This window comes from Gossypium arboreum, chromosome 7 (assembly GCF_025698485.1).
Source record: "Gossypium arboreum isolate Shixiya-1 chromosome 7, ASM2569848v2, whole genome shotgun sequence".
NCBI classification, from domain to species: Eukaryota; Viridiplantae; Streptophyta; class Magnoliopsida; order Malvales; family Malvaceae; genus Gossypium; species Gossypium arboreum.
The window spans coordinates 72,308,055-72,327,900 of record NC_069076.1 but is presented as its reverse complement, the minus strand read 5'-3'; the positions used below and the strand labels follow the sequence as shown (position 1 = coordinate 72,327,900).

Below are 19,846 nucleotides of genomic sequence, written 5' to 3'. Positions count from 1 at the left end.
ATCCATGTCCAATATAATGAAATCAACAAGGAACTTTTATCTACTTTAACAAGTATATCTTCAATGATACCTCTACGATACTTAATTGATCTGTCAGCTAATTGAAATCTCATCCTAGTGGGTTTTGGTTCCCCGAGACCAAAATTTTTGAACATTTTATAAGGCATAAGATTTATACTAGCACCTAAATCAGCCAAAGCTTTTTCTACATTTAAGCTACCAATAAAAAAAAAGGAATAGTAAAACTCCTTGGATCTTTAAGCTTGGTGGGTAGTTTGTTATAGAGAATGGTTGAGAAGTCCTCATTGAGCTTTACAGTTGACAAGTTGTCTAACTTCATTTTATTTATTAACAGCTTTTTTTAAAATTTTGTATACTTTGACTGTAATAGTCTGTTTTTCAGTAGTGTCGAAAATAGTGGTTTTGGGGCCACAAATTCGACGAGTGAGTCTGTAAATATTATTATTTAATATTTACAAGTCAAATATAGTATCTTAATAAATTTTGATTTGATAATTTATGTTATTTGAATGAAGAGTTAAGTTCAAGTGGTATGTTCCAAAAGTCAAGTGGTTTTAGAAAAAGAGGTATCGAGACCTTGTTTCTATAAATCGAGCCATAAATATTTTACTAAATATTTACGGAGTGTTATTAGGGTCATATTAATTTTTTTTAAGAAATTTTAATGTTTAAATAATTAATTAAGTAAAAATGACTAAATTGAAAAAGGTGCAAAAATAGGTTTCTATTAGGTAAATGGGTCAATTTATTATGGATTATTAAACTAATGGACTTAAATGGTAAATGTACCAAATGAACTTAGAGTGGATGGTTTTGGGTGATTAAATGCATGAAATTTGTTTTTTAAGGGCAAAATTGTAAATTTGTAATTAAATGGAAATTAAAACAAACTAAAAGGCAAAAATGTATCATCTCCTCTAATTTGCTATTTTGCAAACCGAATAATAGAGAGGAAGAAGCTTTTGTCATGGAGTTTTTACATGCATGATCAAGAAACGAACCAAACAGATTTAAACCGAGAAAAAGCTAACGTGTCGGATTAGTCAGAAGCTTCATTTTTACAACTATATTTGTATAGGTAAGTTTGTAGTATATAATATATATGTTTGTTTCCTTATGATTATGCATATCAATTGTTAGTTAAATTATAAGTAATGTGAAATTTTAATTTTTACTTGTAAATGATTAAATGTTGGAACTAAGTACAAATGGAAAATGAATATTTGGTAGTGGTAAATCTTGTTGTTTCACAATTTTGAAATGAATGTAATAGATTTATAGTATGTGTACAGGAATAAGAAGTGCATTTGAATGGTTGGTTTACTGATATTATGAATTTAAGTTAATGCCCGGTTGAATGTAGTAAATGATTAGGATACAATTGGAATGCCAATAGGGTTAGTGTAACACTCTATACCTGGCCCAGTCGCCGAGCCCGGATATCAAGATGCCACACCTTCGTCTCACATCACGTACAGTACAAATGAGCTCATTATAAAAAAAAACATCTTCCATTTTAGCATTTACATGAGTTTTAAGTCAAGTATACTCCTAATTATTAGTAAGAGTTGCTACACACATTTTAATTGATCATATAATAACAGTTGTACATACATGAAGACCACTTAGTAAAATTTCAAAACTAACTGCGTAGGTATCGATACTGGAACATATATATCGATATTTTCCTTACAAGGTATCAATATTGATTGAAAAATTGATACCAAAACAACATTTTGTTTCTTGCCTAAAAATGAAACACAAGAAATTATCAGTACCTTTCAATAAGTATCAGTAATTTCACCCCTAGTATCGATACTCATGATATGGTATGAATACTAGATTACGATTCTGACTTCCTGCACATTTGAAAATCATAGAGGTATCATTTTTAAAACTCGAATATCATTACCTCTGCTCCAGACAGTAAAAATTCAGCATATTTAAGCGTAAAAACCATTCTAACACAAGTCTATTCAACATACATCTTATACCATATCAAAGAAATGTCAAAACGACTATAGTACCAGTTTCAAGTATCAAGAATAAAAATTCAACATTTCATGATTCAAATCTTTAAATCCTAAGAACAAATAAGCTTTGGAAACATCCAAAATATTATGGCAAATACCAGCAAAAAGTCTAGCACATTGCCTTTATTTCCCAAATCATAAAAAAATAATAAATCACCTATGAAGTATTACAAGAGTCTCACTTAGATCAATCCATTGAAACCCCACCACTCACACTGGAATGCTATTAATCTGTAATGGATTAAAATGGATGGGTGGGCTTAACAAGCTTAGTGAATGCCAAGAACATCTACCATGCAAACAATTCATCAAGCATCAACGAAACAACTGTATAGCACAACCTCAATAGTTCAAACTTTGATGGCATGTTATACACACTTAGGCATTATTTATTAGTTCATTTACATGGTAATCACGTTCACTTTTAAGCATATATCACATTACATATATAATGACATAACATTTAAGCATATATCACAATTCAGAAGCATATTTATAGATAATTTGGCACTTGAGCTATGAAACGTAAAAGTGGGATTTATAACCACTCATCGGATACATGGATCTCCAGCACACCAAAAGACTTATAGAGTCGGACATATCCTAAAAAGTGAAGCATATAGCTAACACTCTCCATTACACCAAACATGTCCTATTGAATGGAGCCTAGCTTAATTCTCTTATCTCTCCAACATGTCCCAGGACCTCAATGCCCAAATCACATAACACATATAGGTCAGTACTCATAATCCTATGGCATGCCAACTATATCCAATGGCCTCAAAGTTTATAAGGCCATAATATCTATTATTAAACACATATTTTACTTACCATTTTTGCACTTTTTCATTGCACAGTCACACTATATTCATGACATAATCGCTGTCATATGGCACATATAACATGCCCACGATCAACTCTTTCACAATAACCATCATAAGATTATATCACATGTCATAATATCACAATTTAATCCATAATTTCAGAACACATATTCACATATTAAATCAAGAGTATGAGAAAACTTACACTTGGAATGCAGAGTGCGGATTTAGGCTACTAGTAAATTCCCAATTAACGCATTGAATCGTGTCCACAAGTAGCTATTCTAAACACACCAATACGTTTTCGTTAAAATGCTGAAAACTCAAACTAGCCTTTCCTTAGCTCATAGAAGGTCCTAATGAATCTAAAGCTTCAACACAATAATTCACACAATAACACAATCAGCAATCAGCTAAGGATTTACCTTAAACAATAAAAAACTCAAGCCTAAGCTAAATTCTCACGTAATTGAAACCCTCGACATAACAAACTTAAAACCTAATTATCTCGGTCTATACCCAATCGTTTTGCCTAAAACTGATTCCATTCATCTAATTATTCACCTATGACTAATTCTGAAGCTTTAAAATACACAAAACTACCCAATTCATGGTATCCAACTTTTTCGAAAAGTTTTGGCTATTTTCACAAAAGTTCATTAAAACTCAATAAATCTTTAACGAAACTTCAAAGTAAGTTTCAAAACCGTCTAATATCAACAAAACTAATTGAAAAGCACTTTGAAACCACGTATTTACCCAAAAATCCAAAATTCACCATTAATGACCCAATTCAATAGCTAAAAACTCAGTTTTGAAGACTAGAGAACATTAAAAACTAATAGAAAGATGAATGATTACCTTTGATAGAAGAAAAATGAGCTCTTGGTTGAAAACCTAGAAAACCCAAAAACCTAGAAAACCTACAATCTTGACAATGGAAGAAAAATAAGCTCTTGGTTTAAGGCTTGGGTATTGATAGAAATCAAAGGAATATAGTATTGGAAATCAAAATCGAATGTGAGAGCAAAGGAAAACAAGGATGACACAAAAAAAGCAAGGAAAATAAACTATCGTGAGTTTGCTATAGAAGAAGGGAAAAATAGGTTGAATTTTAAAATTTGGAAAAACTGCTTCATAAACACACAAAATTTTGACCCTCTTACAAATCAGTCCTTATTTCAATATTGAAAGCCTTTTTAGTATTTTTTCAAAATTTAATTTAATTTTCAAAATGCCATAGACAAAAACATTTTCGAATACCATGCTAACAAAATTCCCGAGCTCACTAAAGCTAGAATTTCTAAAATACCCTAAAAATTCTAAGCCCAATTTTGGGGTTTGATAGTTAGTGCGCATGCTTGTACAGGATCATACTTTAGTGCCTCTGTACTTGCATTTTAGTGCCTTTGTACTTGTACTTTAGTGCCTCTGTATTTGCACTACAGTGCCTCTACTAGTATTTCGATGCTCTCTAGTGTGTTTTGAGAGAAACCTAAATATCCGAGTTAATTTTCTATAGTTCAATGTGCCATGAAATTTTACGTTTAAATGTTAAATTACTCTTGAGTTTGATTTATGTACAATAATTTGTTTGTGTATAGATGTATATGAATGGAAGCATGGATTGCTTTGGTTTGAGCTATTATTTATATTGAAATATATGAGATGAATGTATTGATTAGTATAGTTTGATAAAGAATATTAAAGCCTTGGTATAATTATATGATTTATAAGTTTAAAAATATGTTATCTTTTATGTTTGTAGTGTGTTTAGAAAACTAACTGGTTATATGAGTATTTTCAAAAATTTGAGGCTGTTTCATTTAGTTTAACGGGGTAAATAAAACTTTAAATGGTATGTGATTACATGAAATGAATTATGATTTTTGAGTAATGATGTGAAGCATGATGAGATGTGTAATTGAAAGGAAGAGATGGTTTAGTATATGTATGAGTGGTGAATTTTGAAAGTGAAATGTTAGATATGTTTTATACTATGTTTTGATTGAAATTATATATGAAATTTTACACCAACTAACCTCATGAGGTGGTGTGTATAGGAAAGGAAAGTTGACTAATGACATAAGGAAATTATGCTTGGTTATTTGACTTAAAATGTTTGGCAAGTACTAAGCATTAGTTACTTACATATTCTTTTTTCTTTGCTTGTAGATCATAGGAAGCTAGATTAGTTGTAATCTCATCGGAACACCATTACACTATCCATTTGTCATATTTGTAGTTTTGGTTGTTTTGGTTAATGGTTATAAATGTCATGTAATAGGAGTTTATTTATGCTATCTGTCAATGTGATCTGGTTTAAGTTTACATGCCTATATGCTTTGATGTTGGCTTGAAAATGTATATATATAAGTTTAAAGTATGAATTTATATCATTTAGCTTGAGTTTATTTGGATGTTAACTTATGGTACCAATAAGGGTACAGTGGTTAGACATTTAGATTAAATGATATGTGTGTTTTGGCATGTAATAGGGCTTGAATGTTGATTTGATAACTTGGTTTGTTTTGAATTTATGCCAAGCTTATATGTGTCTTAATGACCTTAGTTGATGAATTGCAAATGAAAGTGAAAATATATGGTATGTGATATTGATCGTTTCTGGACGTACTAACGTCTAGAGTGTGAATACTGCAATAAGATATAAAAATATGAGGTGGTTTCTGCAAATATATAGATTGAGTTGTAATATAGTTTTTACAACGGAGTAAGTGAGTGCTCCAAGGATTGTACCCAAGGGAGGCGAGTGCTAGTTCAATTCTAATCTAAACACTAAAAGGTCTAACTAGTACTTTAAATCAGTTATAATATTGATAACTCTTGAAAAGAATTATATTGCAGGCCTCTAAACTTGATTAATTGTCTATACTTAAGTGGCTATATTTGCATTTTTAGGATATTTTTATAACATTGCATCATGAAACTTGGACTGTGCTTGCAATATTGCTATATGTTACTTTTATTGGTGGAAGGAAAGGAATTGTTTGTGTTTGTGGCAGGTGTAGGCAGGAATAAGAGAAATGAAAGAGTGAAGTATTGTCATGGGAAAAGGTTGGATACATTGCCAGCATAAATTCCATGGCAATTTCAGAAAGATGTTGACACAACACTTAGTCCTTGTCACTCTCAACCAGCTGGACATGTACCAGATAAATCCACGTGAAAAAGAGGGAGAAAAGTGTGTGCTGAGAGAGGGGACCTACCTTATAAAAGAGAAAAGAGAGGAGAATTCTAAAAAAGAAGGATTTACAGGAGAATTGAGGAGCGATTCGTCTTCTCCAACAAACTTGTGTGAGAAATCTAGAAAAACAAAGAGAGGGTATCAGCTAAAGCACAGAGTAGAGACACAAAAAAGGGGACGAATCATTCAACCTTGGGTCTTGTACCACATTGCAACACTAGAGTTAGGAGTTGATTTGGCAAAAGCTTTCTGAAGTTGTTCATTCATTATCTTGATTCATTTTTATGGGTTTTTTAACTATTAAATGATGTTGAATGATACCTTTATTTTGGGTGTTGATTTTCAACCCATGAGCTAATTTCATTCAGTTGAAATTACTTGATGAATCTTTATTTCCATTAATGATCAGGCAATATCTTGACTAGTTCTACTATTTCATTCGATTTGCATTATTTTGAATACATACTTGCAATCTCTAGACATAGATAGATTATGGTATGTTCACAAACTTGATTTAATTTTGAAAAGGTTAGATTAGTTTGATTGTAACCGAATGATACAAGTGAGTACTTGAAAGAATATTCATAGCACTCTAGACATGGAGCTATACTCTATACAGAGTAAGGAAGAAACTATATGGGGTATCATCTTTTAAGCTTGTAGACATATAAAGCCTTAGGAATGGTAGCTTGAAGTCTGACTCTCGAAAGAAGTAGATTACTGTAGTTAGATTCTGAATAGTAGACTGGCTAAAACTTTGCCATGGCATTATTGTGTTATAAGGGTGTAATCTAAGTAATTCCAACCTTTCCATTCAATAGTGTTTCTCCTCTCAACCTTGTCTCGTTACATTGCCACAACGTTTTAAGTTAGTTATCTAATTTTAATATTGCATACGTGATTATCCTTTACAAAATTTGTTACTCTATTTCCTTTTTCCATAATTTGATTTATATAATTCATAATGATAACTTAACCAAATTAATCATAATTGATCCCTGTGGTGATGATCTTACTTACTACTTTATTACTTGATTTGACATGTACACTTGCACATTAGCATATCATTTCACACGTGAAAAGTACAAAAACATAAAAAGGGTGGTTTAAGGGTTTTTATAATAATAAAAGAAAATAACTTAAAAGAAATAAAATTTTAAGAGATAGAAAAGTAGAATGAATCAAATATTGATTATAGGTGATTAGCTCACTTCAGTAATTCCTATCAAATGTTGTTTCGGGTTCCTCGTCAATCAAATAGTCGCTAACTTAGTAGGATCTTCCGATCTTCCACTAACATAACGAGTTAACAAGAACTATTTATCTTCTGAACTCATAGTCCAGACTGGCTTGGGGTGAAGGTGTTCACAGATGTGTAATACCAATTTTGGGTTAATTCTCACCTTGATGACTTCCCGAGGTTGTCAGGCCTGGAGCTTATTTCTTGTTCTTCCTTTCCCAAACAACTGATCTATTGAATAAACCTACAAAATAGTTAATAGACCATACTTCAACTCACTAACCCCTATAAAGGGATTAGTTCCTCATTATTTTCACAGACAATATATAATCAATATAAAGAGAAAACATGCTAATTAAATTGATAGTGTAGAGTATATGAAGGAGCTTGATTGTATTGAGATTTAATCATGAATCCAAAAAGTTTTAATGCTTTCCACAATTTAGATCTCTTGAGAACAACGCAGAACAGCTGAAATAAATTCTAAAACCTAAAAATGAAAGAAAAACTAAACTAAATTTGCTAAAGAAAATCTAGGCTAAGTGAATGATGTTCATAACATGTGCTAAAGGAGGCTATTTATAGAGTTCAGGTGGCCGTCTTCCTCAACCTAGTTTTACTGACATTCCCAAGCTTTAGGTTTGATTGTGCAGACCAAAATGCCCCTGTTTCGTATTTACTACCCGTTCCAGAGTCGATGTTGCAACACACCAGGACCTATGTCGCAACATGGCAATCAATATAGCCTTCTTGGGCTATCTTTAGGGGTATGTCGTGACATTGAAGGAAATCTGGAGCTTTCTCCATTCTGCTCCCTATGTTGCAATATCGAACATCCCTTGTTGTGACATAGCGACAAGTATTGGTTTAGTACACCTTCTAAAGGTCTCTTACACACTCACAAAGTGTGTTAGCTCTCTCTTATGTCTCATTCAACCCCTAGGGTCAATAAAAGACTCAATTTGCACATTTTATTGAATGTAAATAAAACTAAGAAAAATTTAACTAAAACATAACAAAAATGTTTTTGTTCAAGCTCCATAAATGCAAAAACTAGTTTAATCTGCTACACTAAACTATGGCAAATCAAACTCCCCCACACTTAAGTCATTGTTTGTCCTCAAGCAACATAAACAAAAACAAGAAATAAAGCAACGTCCCTTGAGCAAATATCATAAAAGTATTGACTTTAGAGCATATGACTTAGGCATTTCATGCTTACTAACAACTTTAAAATGATGAGTAATTGACTTACCACTTTTGATCACAAACATCTAAGTTCAATATGTTACAAAATATTGAAGTATTAAGGGTCTCACCTGTAGGGATCCATCAATAAATTATTTAAGTACTTTGATTATCCGAGAAGAATACAAACAGTCATTTATGCGTATGTTTAGTATGATGTCCATTCATGTATAAGGATATTTAGGTCACATAGGACTTTTCGGCTTGTAAAATTCTGAGGCTTAGGACAGGTATGAAATTCAAAGATAGTAAGCATCAAGAAGGTTACAAGCATGAAAATAGTTTGGCACATTGTACTGATCCCTATTCTACCTCCTTAGTGACAATTTTCCACTCACCGTCTTATTTCTCCTTCTCTTACCTCCCTTGTTTCTCCACATAGGAAATCATAACATGACATAATAACTACAGTTAGCCTACGAGTTTCTGTGCACTCATGAATGAGTTTTTTCTATTATTGTGACTTTGTAACTTTTCTTTTCTTTTTTCAATTTTTCTTACTCAAGAATGTTTTTTGGTTTTCATGAACTTTTTCTACACGTATTTGTTTTTGAATTTTTCATTTGTTTTACACTTTTAGGCTAACCTATAATTCCCATATCACACCAATCTTTCCTATTTTACTTTATTTTTATAGACTCCACCGTGATATATCTACTTAACCCTCAGTATGTATGGCTAGACGTCTATAGTCCTGTAGTACAGGGTGAAAGAAAAACGATAAATACAAATTAAAATTTAAAGCTCAATGATTTGTAATGAGTTTCATCAAGAAGTGTCGACAGGCTCAAAGATTAGTATTAAAGGTGAAATATAAATAGCAAAACTTTTTGGCTCTGGATGTATTCCAAACAATGCATTAGGTCATCCTTTAACATCTCAATATGCACAAATTTAATCAACCAAACAAATACAAATTTGATCATTTATCATTCGTACTAGTATGCTCGTTTCCTTGTATTTTCTATATCATTTGGTATAATTGATTGCTTAATACCTATTTACATTGTAACATACAGAACTTAGTAGTCTAATAATAAAAAATTTAAAATCACCTACCATCATGCCAAATTTATTTGTAAACACAAGCAACCTATGTACATGCTCCTAAACAATCACTTGTATTTCTACAAGCTCAAGCACATTAAAGACAATAAAAAATAAAAAAAAAATTGTATAAATTGAAAATAAACAAGTTTTCTATATTATCCCCTACACACTTTAGTTGACATATTGTCCTCAATGTGTAGCCCATAAATAGATAAGAAAAGAAGTTATCGGATTGATCGTGGTCGCTCCAACTGCTAATGATGGGTGCTTCCTCCTTTGATCATGTAAAGCTCGAATTGTTTGTGTTTCTTTTGTGTTGGGTTTCTAACAAATTTGAATGGACTACAAAATAAAAAGTTTTATATATATCCCTAATCCTAGAAACAAATTTACTTTATCCCTAAAGTAATTAATACAATTCCAAAAATAACTATTCAATTTATTAATGAAAAATACAAGTTCCTCAAGAAAACATTCAATTCATCTACTCTTAAAACTAAAATCCTACTAGATTAACTTTTTAATATTAATCATCATCTTCTTGAAATCCTTTTTTTCTCTGTTCCTCTTTTTGTTTAGTTTGTAAAAGAACAAATTGCTTGAATAAATCATCGACGAGTAATTTTCTTGAAGGATTCCTGGTTTTATCCATCCGCTTGATGGGTACTCCTGCCCTTTTACATAATTCCGTAATTAGATGAGGAAAGAATATTCCTTTTCCTAAATTCTTCACACAGTAAACCATGTTCTTATGTATCCATGTTCCAATACATCCTTGTTATAGGCCGTATTCTCGAACAAATAAATTTCATCCTCATCTTTTCTTTTGGTGTCATTTGCTCTTGATTGAATGTTTCAGGTATTGTTGTTCTCGTTCGATATGTACACATGTCATTACCTTTCGTTAGAAATCTCAATATTTCCTCCGTATCTATATTTCTGAATTCCTTCAAATCTGTTTTATAGAGATAATCACAATAATAATATGGCACATCACAGATGGGTAATACCAATTTTGGGTTAATTCTCACCTTGATGACTTCCAGGGGTCGTCAGGCCTGGGGTTTATTTCTTGTTCTTCCTTTCCCAAACAGCTGATCTGTTGAATAACCCTACAAATAGTTAACAGACCATATCTCAACTCGCTAACCCCTCATAAAGGGATTGGTTCCTCATTATTTTCACAGACAATATAGAATCAATATAAAAAGAAAGCATGCTAATTAAATTGATAATGTAGAGTATATCAAAGAACCTAATTGTATTGAGATTAATCATGAATCCATAAAGTTTTAATGCTTTCCACAACTCAGATCTCTTGAGAGCAAAGAAGAATAATTGAAATAAATTCTAAAACTTAAAAATGAAAGAAAAACTAAACTAAATTTTCTAAAGAAAATCTAGGCTAAGTGAATGATGTTCATAACATGTGCCAAAATAGCCTATTTATAGAGTTCAAGTGGCCATTGTCCTTAACCTTAGGTTAGCTGACGCTCTCAAGCTTTAAGTTTGATTGTGCAGACCAAAATGCCTCTATTTAATTTTTAATTCCCATTCCAGAATCGATGTCGTGACACACAAGACCTATGTCACGACATGGCTATACTCCTCTTGGGCTATCTTTAGGGGTATGTAGCAACACCCTCAACCTATGTCGCGACATCGAAGGCAGTCTTGAGCTTTCTCCATTCTGCTCCTTATGTTACGACATCGAATGTCCCGTGTTGTGAAATAGTGACTAGTATTTTTTTAGCATGCCTTCTAAAGGTCTTCTGTACACTCACAAAGTGTGTTAGCTCTCCCTTAGACTTTATTTGTCCCCGAAGGTCAATAAAAGACTCAATTTGCACATTTTATTGAATGTAAATAAAACTAAGAAAAATTTAACTAAAACATAACGAAAATACTTGTATTCAAGCTCCTTAAATGCGAAAACTAATTTAATCTACAACACCAAATTACGACAGATCAAACATTTGGGTATATTCATATGAAAGTGGGTAATATATGGTTGAATGAGATACTTTAAAATGGTTATTTAGTATATGTGAAGTATGCTTAAGGAATGAACTTGTTATGTCAAATCGAGTCAAGTTAAGGTGTTAAATTGTGGTGTCAATTGTAGTTATATTGGTTAGGCACCTAAGCTGGTTGATTTTGATATGGTTTTGGTATGTTTTAAAATGTTTTGGTCATGTGAAAATGATTGGAATGGTATGGTTTTTTATGCAAGAAAAGGTCAGTGCTTTGGCTTGTTTTAAAGTCATTTTGAGAAGGATATAGCCTATGACACGGGCTGTCACACGATCGTGTGTCAGACACGGCCACTCCACACGGTCGTGTCTCATTATTGTTTTTAGTGCAGGTTTCACACGGTCTAAGAAACACCTACAACATGGCCATGTGTCTCAAGTCAGTATGTAACACGATTTGGCACATGGCCTGCGACACGGCCATGTGGCCCTGTAACACCTCAAACCCAACCCAGATGTTATGGTCGAATCTGGCACGTCACATTGAAATGTTTTAGCGAAAACCTTGTTTTCATTGAAAACCCTTCTTAAAATGAGAAACCTTAATTAACTTATAAAAACCCTATTTCAATCGCGAAAGCTTGTTTAAAACATATGATTTATGAAAGCCTGTCATTTTAAAATTTAGTTGCAGAAACATAGAAAAACAATCTATGATTTAGGAAACCCATGTTCACCTTCTCATAATTACAACGCATAAAAATAAAAATCCAAATAATAATAAAATGGAAGGCCTTATTTCATTCCAATCTGAAATTACTTAATAAGCTAGAAACTATATGCTTTCTTTTTAAGAAAATAAGTCCAAGTCGTCTTGCTAGCTGGCGACCTCCAAGTCCCTCCAAACATCGAACCTTCTACTAAGCATCACTTGAGAAAAATAAAAGAGGGGGTGAGTTTTCGAAAACTCAGTGTGTACAACCCTCGACGAGTAATAAGCTTCATCAGTCACCATAAAATCATACATGCAATGCAATGCAGTGCAACCCACCCCAATAATCCAACAGTTACGCATCAACTCCATCCCCTGATACACATCAAGTGGGGATATAAATATCGACTCACCCATCCGATACACATCAACGGTAGCTCGGTTACGGAACTACCTACATTGCAATAAGCTGCCAATCACATATTGGGCTTAATAGCCGTTGGTGGATCCAAGATTGTCAAGCAACCATGCGATCCTCATATACTTCCTCCATTCCATAATTCTCAACCCATATGTAACCTAAACAGAATATCGTATGTATGCAGCAGATATACATGTAACATCTATAAATCTTACATTCAACACATAGGAGTATTTTGGTCATTTTTGCCCTTAGGGGCATTTTGATAATTTCTCTTTATTAGGTTTATTACTTACCTTGGCCCGTTGACAAGTCCTCGTTGGCTAAAGTGAATAGATACTGTGCACCAGGTAGGATTCCAGAGAAGAGGAGGTGAGTCATTAAGACCGCTTAAGTACCAAGCTCTCCCTAGATGCAATCCTAGACATGCATATACCCATTACCACACCTTAACCTTATGACTCATCCACAGTCACAATTAATTAATTAAGTTTTATGTCAATTAAATAGTTATTAGATACTAGACCCAAAACCCCTTACAGATCCCAAACGAGTCTACATACATGCATATGGCCCATTAAGCCTAATCTCATTCATATGGACCGTTAGGCCCAAATCACATTCGTATGACCCATTAGGCCCAAATTACATTCATACGGCCCATTAGGCCCAAATCACAATCATATACATACTTTCATATAATTTCCATCATATAACATCAAGTTGCCAATTTTGCCTATTATAGGCCCAACAGCCCATCGAGCCCACTTAACCCATTCTGGCCCGGTTGGCCAAAACACGGCCCAAGTCCATGGAATCACCCATGGGGCCTCAGATAACCTATCAGTTTCCCTTTTACGAGTGTTCGTGCACTCGCAAGACTACTGTAGCCAAACTTTCACCTTTTCAGCATTTCGGCTTTTCGACATTTCGGCTTTTTGTCATTTCAGAATTTGCCGATCGACTTGTGTGTGTGCTGTGTATGTACACACCTGGTAATAAAGCGTGCTGCGATCCACCTTACCACAAACCTACAATCGGTATCACTCAATGATTACTCACATATACTTATCGAATACTTTACTAAAAACCGAAGTCTCACCTTTACCTTACCTGAAATGCCAAGTCTTAATAGCCTTTCCTTGATCACTAATCACGAGTACTTCCCAGATCTGCATTAACCTTTATCGTTAAAAACATATTGGGTGACTTGTATCCATCATATGTCACCCTTTACTACTAAAGCCTATTCGGCCAACCTTTATCGAAGTGAAGAACACTTACCAGTATCTCACACCTAAGGAGCAAATTGGCAGGGATCCAAAAGACTGGGATTCGATACTAATCCTACCAAAATCGATTAGAAGAAGTGAGGGTCAGAGTGATCTATACTAGTGATAAACCGTAATTTATACATATTTTTATCCCATGCTTAGCACATTTATGGATGGTTTCTCTTAAGAATTGGTGAATTAAATGCTCCTAATCCTTTAATTTCATGTTTTATACTTGGTGAGCATAGGAGAGTAACAAGAGCGAGAAACGGGCCTAAAACAAAGAAAATGGACCCACATAAGAAATCAACATAGCCTAGACTTTCTCACACGGGCGTGTCACACGGCCGTGTCCCTTTGGCAGGATTGAAGCACGACTTACACCGGTATACTACACGCTCGTGCCTGTTCAACAGCCTTGACCATGGGCTGGAGTAATCGCACACGGGCGTGTCCCTGCCGAGCCCAAGTATAACCCTATTCAGAAAAGGCCAATTTTGGGGGCTCTTAGGCATTCTAAAGCCTATTTAAACACCTGAGGAGGCACTTAGAAGGGGGACGCAGAGTAAGAATCAAGGAATTACTCAAGGAAAGACGATTGATCCATCTTAGAAGCCGGATTCATCATTAAGACTGAAGATCTCCCGTCAATTTCCTTCATTAGTTTTTGGGTTTTCTTATGTTTCGTTATCTTAATGCTTTTGAGACGTTTTCTTTCATAAGTATGAACTAAAACCCCTAAATACCTAAGCGGAATGAAATCTAAGACGGATCTTGTTATTATTATCTGAATTGTATGATAAATATTTGATTTGTTCTTAATTATGTGTTCTTAATTATTGTTTTAATATTTTAGGATATTGATTCAAGTTAATGCTCTTATTCAGAGGAGGAATAGACCCTGTCTAAGAGTAAATTTATCATAATTAAGCGGAGTTGATTCCACACCTGTAACAGCTTGGTTTTGACCCTAGTCGGAATAGTGGTTTCGGGAGCACAAATATGAGTTGGAAAAATATTTTAATATTAATTTTCGTGTATATGGTAAGTGAATTGACATGTGTGAAAGTCTCGTGTGGAAATTTAACTGTTTGTGTGCTTAATTTGCAAAAAGGACCAAATCGCGTAAAAGGTAAAAGCTATGTGCTAGATGTTAAAAGTGCTTATTTGACTTGGCTTTATAATAGAAAGGTCCTTATATGGTTATTACTCCATTTACTTAGTCAACGGACATATATGGCCGTATTTCAAATTTTTTTATATGTTTAAATAAAGGGTAAAATGGGTATTTGTTTAATAAGTATTAGTTAAATAAAACAATGCATAAAATAAAGCCATTATTCATGTTTCATAGCCGAAAATAGCAAAGAAAATAAAATAAGAAGAACACCTAGGGTTCGACCATTGTATTCTTTGATTGAGGTATGTTTTTGTTTCGATTTTTGATAATTTCTACGTTTTTGTAATCGTTGCTAAGTGTACTATAAAGCCCATGCCTCAATTTCTGATTTTTTTGATGATTTGAAAATGTGTCATGGATGAATTCATGAGTTTTGTATTGCTAAATGGTGAAATATGAAAGTTTGATGTTGAGTTTACATGTTTTGTCTTTGAATTTTAGTTGGATTTGAGTAAATTGAGCTAATTTGTGAAAATGTTATTTTGAAGTAATAAAATGTGAAATAAATGAAATGTGTGGACTTGTTTGAGAGCCATGAAAATTTGGTTAAGCTTGTGTACAAACAAATTATGTGTATTTTGTGATTTAGTGAAATAGGGATTGAAGTGTTGAAATGTGAAAATATGAGGGTTATTTTGTAAAATGCCCTAAATATGTGTTTATGGATTGAATTGAATTATTTGGTAAATAAAAGGGTTAATTTTGAATACATTTAGATCAAGAAAGGAGGAATTCGGACTTAGATCGAGGAAAGTCGAAGGTTATCGAGTAGATAGTCCGAGTCGACAAAATTTCAAGTACGAGGTAAGTTCGTACTTAAAATGTGATGTTAAGTAAGTTTTGATGCCTTTATTCCACATGAGTTGTATATAATTGAATTGGATAATATGGCGATGGATCGGAAGCTTTGGCACTAAGTGTGCGATTTAACTAGCTTCGGCTACTTGAGGCACTAAGTGTGCGATACCGACTTAGTCTTGGTTATTCGAGATGGCACTAAGTGTGCGGAAATATTTAACTTCGGCTAACCTTATAACACTAAGTGTGCTAATGTGTAAAACACGAATAACTTATGGAAAGTCTTATAACATTCATCATGAGGTATGTACAAAAGTGAATAAGTACGGGAAGTTTCATGTATGTATAATACCTAAGTGGTAGATGATGTTATATATATGAATCATTGAGTTGATATAGTTATATGGATTGAAATGCAAATACTCATAGGTTATCATTTTATGTTTATATACTAGGAATGTTTTGAGTATAAGCTTACTAAGCTTTTGAAAGCTTACTCTGTGTGATTACTGTCTTTTTTACAGTTATCGTAGCTACTGAAGGCTCGGGGATAGTCGAGGATCGTCAACACACTATCAATCTCATTTTGGTACTTTTGAAAATGTAAATATTTGAAGTATGGCTTGTATAGGCTAGTAGTTGTGAAGTATGTTTTGTGATGTATATATATTTAGCCATGTGATTTGGCTAAATTGTGTTTGAACTTATGGTTGAGAAAGACTTATGATATGTGATGTTAATTTGCAACTATGGCATGAATGATGTATGTTTTAGCTTAAAGAATGGTTGATTGGATTGAACAAACATGTATGTTTATTTCCTTGTTGTAGCTTGACCCATAATGGGTGGCAAGTTGGCTTAAACCAAGTCTGCATTGTGCCACACGTTCAGGGGACACGGGCGTGCCTTGTGGCCGTGTAAGAAAAGCAGTATTCTCTTAAAAATTACACGGCCTTGACACACGGGCATGTCATATGGCCATGGGCTAAAGTCAGTAGCTAGCTTCGTATCACATGGCCATAGCACACGGGCGTGCCTATTGGCCGTGGATGAAAGTCAGTATGGTCACCCTGTTTTGGCACGATTGGTTCACATGGGTGTGTTTGATGCCCGTGTGAGGTACACGGCCTGGACACATGGGCATGTGACCTCAATAGAATTGAAAAGTTCTCTAAGTATTGAAAGTGGTGAACATGTTCGGTTTAGTCTGGACCTCTTCCTAATATATGTTTAAGGTCTCATTGACCTAAGAAAGGGACTTATGTTGATGTTTGACTATGATGCTATGATGTTTGTGAAATGAATGTGAAGTGTTTCGATTTGTTTGGTAATGCCGCTTAACCCTAGTCCAGCGATGGATACGGGTTAGGGGTGTTACAACGCCTAGAGATAGGGTGACAAGATTTTACCAAATTAGGGTTAAACCTAATAAGGGAATCCATAGATCAAGTTAATTGAATTCTAGGGTGTTAAATTGAAAGAGATTTCAATTATTCAACCTAGGGTTAGACGTTATTAGTCTCGAGAGAGATAATAATATAACTTATGGATTTCTACGGATCAAGTCAAATGAATAAATCGTCTGATTCAGAGTCAAATAATAAGTGAAGTCTAGGTGGAATTTTCCTTAGGTATTGTCTTAATCAATCGAATTTTCTACAAAGTATTTTCCCAAATTTTCTTTCTGTGCATTCTTAGTTTAGTAATTAGTTTAGATAACCAAACCTCTTGATTTTTAGGCTAGATAATAAAAAGGAAGTAAATACTAGTACTCGTGGTTCCTTTAGGTTCGACAATCCAGTCTTGCTGAACTATACTACTGTTCGATAGGTACACTTCCCTTAATCGTGATAATAAATTAGTTTCAAGAACGATTCATTTATAAATTTTTAAAACCTGTCACGAGTATCATGTATCAAGTTTTTGGCGCCTTTGCCGGGGAACTAGGATATTAGGAACACTCGATTTTTATTACTTTAGCCATTTTACTTTTATTGCAATTTAAATTTTTATTTTCTTTTCTAATTTTTCATTTATTTTCTTCTGACAGGTTTTTCTAGTTTATGACTAGAAGAAACCTGTTAGGACCACTACTTTTGATGGTGAGATCGACCGGAAAGTTCGCAAAAACCGAAAAGGAAGAAGGCAAAGCCTAAGATACACAGAGGACAAGCAAGAGGATGGCACTTCAACCACAACCGAGGAGATGGCTGAAAACCAAGAAAATCCGCTACCTCCTGCGATTGCTGCTGATCTAGTAAATCAGAACCCTGCTCCACACACTATGTATGATTATGTTAAACCTAATTTAATAGGAACTGAATCAAGCATAGTTAGGCCTGCTGTTGCTCCAAATAATTTTGATCTGAAACCTAACACCATTCAAATGATCCAACAGTTTGTTCAGTTTGATGGTTTGCAGGATGAGGACCCCAAACGCTCACTTGGCAAATTTTTTAGAGTTTTTTTACACTTTTAAAATTAATGGCATTTCTGATGATGCCATTCGCCTTCGGTTGTTTCCCTTTTCATTGAGGAATAAGGCTAAATAGTGGTTGAACTCGTTGCCACGAGGATCAATCACTACTTGGGAGCAGATGACTGAAAAATTTTATTAAAATATTTTTCGCCGGCTAAAATAGCCAAATTACGTAATGATATCTCCTCTTTTGTGCAGATAGATTTAGAAACACTCTACGGTGCATGGGAGAGATACAAGGACCTTTTTCGAAGATGCCCCCACCATGGGTTACCACTCTAGCTACAGGTCCAAACATTTCACAATGGCCTGAACCTTTCGACGCGGCAGATGATTGACGCAGCCGCCGGCGGAACCATCAATAATAAGACACCTGAAAATGCCTATGAATTTATAGAAGAGATGTCACTGAATAATTATCAGTGGCAAGTCATGAGGACAAAGCCAACAAAAACAAATGGCATTTATAACGTTGATTTGGTCACCATGCTCTCTAATCAGGTACCCAGTAATGCAATGTGAAGCAAATGGAGGTGGATCGAGCAGTTCAGAATACCCACCTTATGGCCACAACATGGAGAATGAGTAGTTAAATTCATGGGTAACAATCCTCGATCTCAAAACAATCCTTATAGCAATACTTACAATACAAGTTGGAGGAACCACCCAATTTTTTCTTGGGGAGGCCAAGGAAATCAGAGACCACCACCCCTCCAGGCTTTCAGCAGCCACCGTACCAGCAGGAGAAAAAGCCGAACCTTGAGGAGATGCTAACCAAATTCATCTCGGTGTCAATAACTCATTTTTAGAATACCGAGACGGCACTCAAAAATCAACAAGCATCAATCCAGGGCCTCGAAACTCAAATCCCTAAAATCTCTCCCCTTATCACTCCTTAATTCAAGCATTCAACTGATTCAAACTCTCTCCAACAGAGTTCTATTCGGCTTCACTCTTCTGCATGCTCAAGGCATAAAAATAACAACACAATTGCTAGCTTAGCGAATCAAACCTTGGCCTTCCCCCAACCACTTACACGCCACCTTTATAGCTCCCTAGTGGCGTCACTTAGCCACTTTTCCAGGGGCTCTCTTGTGTTACATATTACCCACATCTTTTAATAAGGCCACCTATCCAATGCCCCTAACTCCTTAAGTCCAAAATTCAAAAATTCCACCGGGTTTTGGCCAACACATGGGCCTTCCATAAGCCCATTTACATACTCCAATTATGGATTTCAAACCAAATACCAAACTTTACAAAATTTACCAAAATCTTGAGAATTATGAAAATCCCGAAAATCAGGGTGTTGCAGAATAAGCTACCCAACAAATTGAAGGATCCAGGGAGTTTTATTATTCCGTGTTTAATTGGTAGTTTAGATGTTC

General features: G+C 34.3%; 1 non-coding gene across 1 annotated transcript; it reads right to left on the bottom strand.

Moving 5' to 3' along the window:
* Positions 1-18,623: 18,623 nt before the first annotated feature.
* Positions 18,624-18,730, bottom strand: LOC128295666 (small nucleolar RNA R71). Its single transcript, XR_008286226.1, has one exon. It is a non-coding gene; the product is annotated as a small nucleolar RNA R71 (small nucleolar RNA).
* Between the last annotated feature and the right edge of the window lie 1,116 nt (positions 18,731-19,846).